Below are 7,187 nucleotides of genomic sequence, written 5' to 3' on the forward strand. Positions count from 1 at the left end.
ATATATATATATATATATATATATATATATATATATATATATATATAGAGAGGACTTTTTGTTCAATGATTTATCTTTAGATACCAAGTAAAATAATCAATTCATGACTAAATGGAATAAACCAGTTTAAAAAAATGCTTCTAAGATTAATATCAGCGCCCCTTAGTGGCATATAGGACTTCACTGATCCACATGGAGGAAATTCACATGATACAGCCGTAGACCTATAAAGGAAATTTGCCTTAAGGGTCTTTACAATCAGCATATGACTCCCACTGTACTTAGATACTCACAATATCCATACAGATCATGATACATGAGATGTGCAAAACAGTTGGTTCTGTAAGGCTAAACAAGAATAAAAGCCTGATTGAATTTACAATGATAATATTTGTATGGTGTTGTTCCTTTCAGATGAGAAGGTGAAAGGTTCCTTTTCTTTATCTTTCATCAACTGCTGAGACAAAAAGGTCAAAGACAAACCAACTATAACAAATAAGAGCAAATGAAGCATTTTCTGTATTTGCAGTGGTCTCAGCAGTGGTGAAAGAACTTTACAAGTCATTTACTGAAGTAAAAGCACCACAACTCTATATTCAGTTACTCTAAAAGTAAAAGCCGTGCATCCAAAATCATTACCACAGTTACAGTACAGAAGTATTATTAGCAAAATGTCCTTAAATGAATTGTTTACGTTCTTCTCACATACATCTCTCATGATCAGGTTGAGAACCACTGGTGTAAATGATTGAGTCAGAAGTGCATTGATTTAGTTTTGTCCTGAATGAACAGGGAAACAAAGTCATCCCAGCTGAATGAATAGATTGTGTTTGTGTGAGTGGTGTGACACCCGGTGGTGTAACAGTGGTATTAGAGGCTGTAATGCTTTTATGGCATGGCTCAAATCAGCCTGGTCAGCAGCTCCACCTAGTGGTTAAAAGCTGCTCCTGCATCCTGCTGATTTCCAAAAGAAAAAAACAGAAGATGATATAAATAGAATATAATCTATTTTACTTTTTGAAAATAATTTTATTTTACTTGCTATGTTTTTCCTTCTGAATTATTTTGATTGAGAGGATGGACGGGCATGGAAACATTTCATGTGCCAAGCACAATTAAGAGAAAGACTAAAAAAGGGAACATAAACATATTCACACACATTAACGTCAGATAACAGGGTAATTAAATGGGTGCTAGATTAATTCGTTATTGCACTTCCATAAAGTTGAGGGACTCATAAGAGACAGATTTAGGAAAGAATGATCAAAAATGATGCAGCAGAGGGTGAGTAATCCGGATCCTTTATTTCTAGTGCCGTCTTCTGCCCTCCAACATCGCAGCTCCAGTTGCTGCTCACGTGTCACACCCCATAGCTCCCATGAGATCACACACCATGTCCCAGTCTTCATTTAATAGCCGTTCCTGTGTCCCTGCTCAACCGACACTGTGGCCACCAATCTGCTCATCACCTCTCCCCCGCGCTCCCTGCTCTTCCAACACAGCTTCCTGCTATCAGCTCATTAGCTCTCCTGCATATCTCTTCTCCCCATCGGAACCTCTGTGTCAGTGTCCTGCGTCTGGGTCCAAGCTAAACCATAGCAATCACAATGGCATCATCAGGTTTATTATCTCAGACTTGACAAAGCTCCTCCAGAGCCACTGAAGTTGATAAAGTCAATGTTTGGACACTACTTCCTCAAAAATATTGTCTTGACACATTTAGATATTCCCCTCTTCCTTACACATTATCTGCCCCCACACCTCTCCCCAGATGTTTCCCAGCTGTTAACAAGCACTCTAACACAAACAGTTCTATATCATGTCGGCGTCTCCCTTTAAGAGCTGTCGCAGTTGGGAAGATTTGCACCCTTCTGCCCTGCATGGGCCTCCCCTTACGTCTGCACATGCAACACAGCCGTGCTACCATAGTTCTGCTCCCATTTTTTCTTCAGCGTCGGTTACATCAACCCTGACCTGCAACCCTGTTGCGAAAGCTTATTGGATGCTGTCCACGCTGGGCTAGCGCTAACCTCGCATGCTGCTGGCCTACGGAGGAGCTGGCCTTCAGGGTGGCAGTGGCAGCTATGAATGCGCTGGACTATTCCACCTGCAACTTTCCTGGACATCCTGGAATAAGGACCACTGGGAAGGGCACGGGTCTGCTGACTCAGCTGCCTTCATAGTTTTCTTTCTGGCTCCCCATCCTGTGGCCCAGCAAGCTCCGCCATCGCAGACAGAGCCAGCTGCTGGTCCCCCTTCTGGTCCAACCTGGCTGCCCAGCAGCCCCACGAACGACGTTTGAGCTAGTGGCAGTGATGGGATGTGAGGAACGCATGTCTCATTCCAGCTGAGCAACGGAAATACAACGTGCCTTTTCGTGACTTTAAAGAAGAGTTTTCGCCTGTGGTCTGACAAGCACCTACTCTACATCAGAGCTGCGCCACAGACTTAATGTCTCCTGGAGGTCCTTCAAAGAGTGGAAACTGGGTCTTAAACTCACAAATTCAGGACAGGTTCGGGAGTGTGAAGGTGGATCTGGTTGCAGGCAGATTCACCATCACAGCCGGACGGTGCGACGCACCACCTCCCCAAGACAGGCCAACGGTTATGGGGCTGGCTGCTGAACGGGAGCACTGGGAAAGTTCAGAGTGGCCCCCTCTGGAGTGTATCCAGAGCTCTAGAGTCCCTCCTACTACAGCTTGTTACGCAGGTGGATGGTCTGCTTTTCAGTGCTGGTGTGTGGAGAGGGCCTCAGATCCCCATGTCCCATGCTATAGATGCTATCTCTCAATACAGCGCTCCTTCTAGCCCTGCCATTGGCTAACAGAGTGAGTGACCTATGGACAAGACCGGTCCCGCCGTTCTGCCTTACTATTAGAGAGGATGGATCGCAGCAACTTTACCGCCAAATTCCTCATTTACACCTTAGCAAACTCAAAATTTTCTCTTGACGGGTTATACCTGCCGCCTCTTCAGAATGAGGCAGAAGAAATGTCTCACAAACTCTGCCTTCTGCGCCATTTGTCTCAATATGTTGTACGCACAATAAACATAAGGAGGGCACAGCAGCTGTTCATTAACTACAGAGGGCCCTCACAAGGCGTGGCTCTGGCTGTGTGATGCAATGCAATCGTACAATCCTGCAGTGCTGCGTTGGCATCCAGGCACTCTTCACCAGAGCTTTTTTTTTTTATGTGTATTTTCATTTACTGTCAGATTAGCTCTAAAGCTGAAGTACAATAAAGTAGAATTGAGTTTTTTTCTGCTGATGTCAGCTGTGGCAGGAAGCGGTGAAACCTGCCTCTCCCTGCCTCTTCCTGTGTTCCAACAAGCAGACCACCCAAACACACGAGGGCTGAGGCGAGGAAGCATCAGTCTGCCCGTGTACTTTAGCTCACAGAGAGTGTTTACTGAGCTAATAGAAGATCTGTGTGTGGTCTGAGGACCGCGTTAGAGACTCATCCATGTTTCCCTCATAGATCTGCTGTTCAGAGTGGAGCATGGCGACAAACTAAGTCCTTAACATGCTTGAGCACTTCAGTTCACATACAGTCCATTACATTGAGGACATGCGGATGAGTGAGCGTAAAGCACCATGAAACTCTGCCGACTTACAGCCACGTTTTGCTCGACTTGAGAAACACAGTTCAGACTGAAGTGTTGTGGACTTTCCCTTTCCCCTCTCTGTCAGACGCCCAGCAGCTTTTCTTCCAATAGATTCTCAGTACGCGGGAAGATTGATGCGAAGTAAAAACATGGTAGGTCACTTCATGGGCGCATGACCCTGTTTAAAAAAGTGACACAAGGAAACAAGCACATATATAGAAGATGAGGACACTAGATGTCGTCATTAAATAGGGCCAATCAAACCTCTAACGAATGAAAATCCATGTGGAAAATATGATAAAAATGTCTTTCAAGTTTTAATGTGAAGGTTACAGTCCCCTCATCACAGAGATGAGATTGTTTCTCTCTCCACTCGAAGCTTCAGTGGATGTACAAGTCATATACTTTATTCATTAGGTCTGTTTCAATTTTACGAAACTTTACGAATTTCCAGCTTTCTACTCATTTTTTATGCTCAATTGGAAAATGTGCATGAAAACAGACAGATGGAAACACTTACTGTCTAGCTGCCAAAATCCAGATGAGAGAAGCTCTGGGTTGATAAAAATGGTAATTCGCTCATCAGAGTGACCTTCAACTGTTACCGCGTGTTCACATTACAGTAGTGAGCGTTATAGGCAGCAGTGAGTGCTTTGTGGATTTCTTTTACTTTTCAGGCTATACAGACTGCCCAACCTTCTAAATGCTGAAGCTTGTTGGGGGGGGGGGCAGCATACAGAGATCTGCTGATGCTGGTTATGGGCTGAAAACACCCTATGCCTCCTCCTCATTATTAAAATATGATTTAATTTACAATTATCAAAATGCAGTAAAAGATGTCTTCATAATGTGCTGTTGGCTTGATTGATGCTCATGTATATAAATGAAGCCCACACACACACACACACACACACACACTTCTTAAACCACCTTCTCTCCAAACACTCCTCTTGTCTTTATAATTATATATAATTATATATATATATAATTGAATTAGTACTTTACATCTACTTCTTAAGCAAACCATTTGAGTTTCTTTGTCCATCCCTCCCACAATTTCTTCCTATTTTTATCTCTGTTGATTTTTTCGGATTATGTCTCCATCTCTCTCTCTCTCTCTCCCTCTCTCTCTCTCTCTCTATCGGTCCCAGGGTGAACACAGAACAGACTGGAAGTCATTTCAGGAAGAAATTAACACAGGAGTCTAATACTCTAATGCTCCCGCACAGCAAATTGGATTTGTGCGCTTCACTGACTCTGAGTATCAGTGTGTTGCAGGACACAAAGCCTCCCGCAGCAAGTGAGAAGCACAGACTCAGGGGAGAAGCGGCGGTGCTTTGACACAGCTAAACTCTCGAAAAAAGAGGAAGTGTGTGCCTGCTTTTTTGGGACTGCTTTCTGTGTTAATTTTAGTTCACTTCATGGCCGAAAGTATGTGGACACCTGAGTATAAAACCACATGCATTAATCTGCTGCTATAACAGTCTCTGCTGTTATGAGAGGACTTTCCAGATGGTGTTCCAGTTCATCCCAAAGGTGTTGGATGGGGTTGAGGTTAGGGCTCCGTACAGATTTTCTACATCAAACTGGGGAAACTTTTGGGATGTTGAAACAGCAAAGACCCTTCCTGTTGGAAAGACATTATTATCTAAAATATCGTTGTGTTGTAGCATTTAGATTTCCCTTTATTGGAGCTGAAGAGCCCAAAACATGAAAATAAAAAGACCAAAAGTACACAGTTGGCGAGCTGACATTGCATATTGTTGCATTTTAACTTTGCAAGATGTGAAGAACATCCTCATTTAAATGTTTGCATGGAAGTGATTCTTTGATACAAATCATGTGCTGTTATGGAAACCGGTGCTGTTCTCAAAAACAAATAAATAAATAGAACTTTTCAGATTAGTAAATGGTTACCACTTGTGTTTTCACATTATTTGGGAAAGAATTAGAGAACAGTTTTTGTCTTGGCTGTTTTTTATTATTTAAAAAAAACACAACAAGGTTTTTCTGTAAAAGTAAAACACAAAATGTCCACTCTGTGTCATATATATATATATATATATATATATATATATATATATATCGGAATTATGTAAGAAGTACCAAAACAACATGGACAACTCTACCTACCAACTAACTTGAGCACAACAGTCTTTGAGAAATTCTCCCTTGAGGTAAAAAATCCTGTTACATCTAAACCTCAGCAGCTCATTCCTCATATTGCTGTGATGTTGTAATATGTTTCATCACTTTGTTGCCCTGCAGCCCAGATGTTAATTATGTTTGTTAGAAAACCTCCGTGTGAACAGAGAGGCGGATCTATCCATACATCATAATCTAATACAATCTAATCCATATGGTTTCTTTCCATTTATAGATTGAGTTCATGTATATGTAAGCAGTAATAAAGCACACGTTGTTTGAGACTTTCTGAACTACAAACACTGTAGCTTCTTCAAATTGGCTTTCACCCACACAATGCAAAGTAATTGAATTCAAAGAGTCTTACATCTTTCCTTCAAAACCAACGTCAAAACCAACGTCAATATTGTGTCATTTAAAGAGTCATTTGTTGATGGTTTAAAGGGGATGTAGTCTGGTAGAAACTGCTCACAACAAGGTCTGTGGATTTCTGGAAGGAGACATTGCTGTGTTTTTCCAAATGTATATTTTTGGCGCTTCGAGCACCACAACTTGAGTGCCATATAGTTCCATCCTATTGGATAGAAGGCCGACATCTCTACGGACGGTATCGCCAACACTTGGCATTTCACATCAAAACAATCTAGGTTGATCTGTAGCACTACAGGTACGAATTATAATATAAAGCTTCAAAGGCCTTAGAGTCTGTTTCAAACCTCACCTACAACCAGTGTAGAGGTATTCGTTATAAATTTCAAATTTAGGGAGATTAATTATCTTGTTGTTGAGAGGCTCATGTCATTTCGAGGTATAGTTAATCTACGTGGGTGTATTTGTCAACAGAATGTCAGCTGATGACCTTTGAGAGTCACCAGCAGCTGGATGTAAATAAGAGCGTGGGATCCTTCAGCTGATATTAAACCATGAAAGTCAAAGCCTGGGTTCTTGAGGTTGTAGCAGGACGGTGGAGGTGTGCAGGCATGACGGACACATTACGAACAGCGGCAGCATCGCTGCACTTCCGTCGAGCCCCTTAAACAATTTCCCCACAGCTCATTTTTAACCTGCCACACAGCCGTCATCATTTGGCCCCATAATCCACCAAATTCATGCATAATCAAACAAATTAGCCTTTATGCTAATTTCTTATGACTCAATTATGTTAAAAGCCCGGCTTGAATGACAGTCATAATTACAGTCATAATGGTGGCAGAGATATTACCGGCGAATAATACGGTAATGGATATCAAAGGAGCAGGCTTCATCTGCCGTATGAAGACGCCGCTGAGTGGGTTAGCGGGAGTAAATAAACTGTGATATGTTTGCTGATGAGCTGTTTTTATCCTCCAGTGCTGCTGAGATGCCATGGAGGTCAGAGCTACACACACACACACACACACACACACACACACACACACACACACACACACACACAC

Source organism: Anarrhichthys ocellatus, unplaced genomic scaffold, assembly GCF_004355925.1.
Source record: "Anarrhichthys ocellatus isolate YVR2014 unplaced genomic scaffold, GSC_Weel_1.0 scaffold16, whole genome shotgun sequence".
NCBI lineage: Eukaryota > Metazoa > Chordata > Actinopteri > Perciformes > Anarhichadidae > Anarrhichthys > Anarrhichthys ocellatus.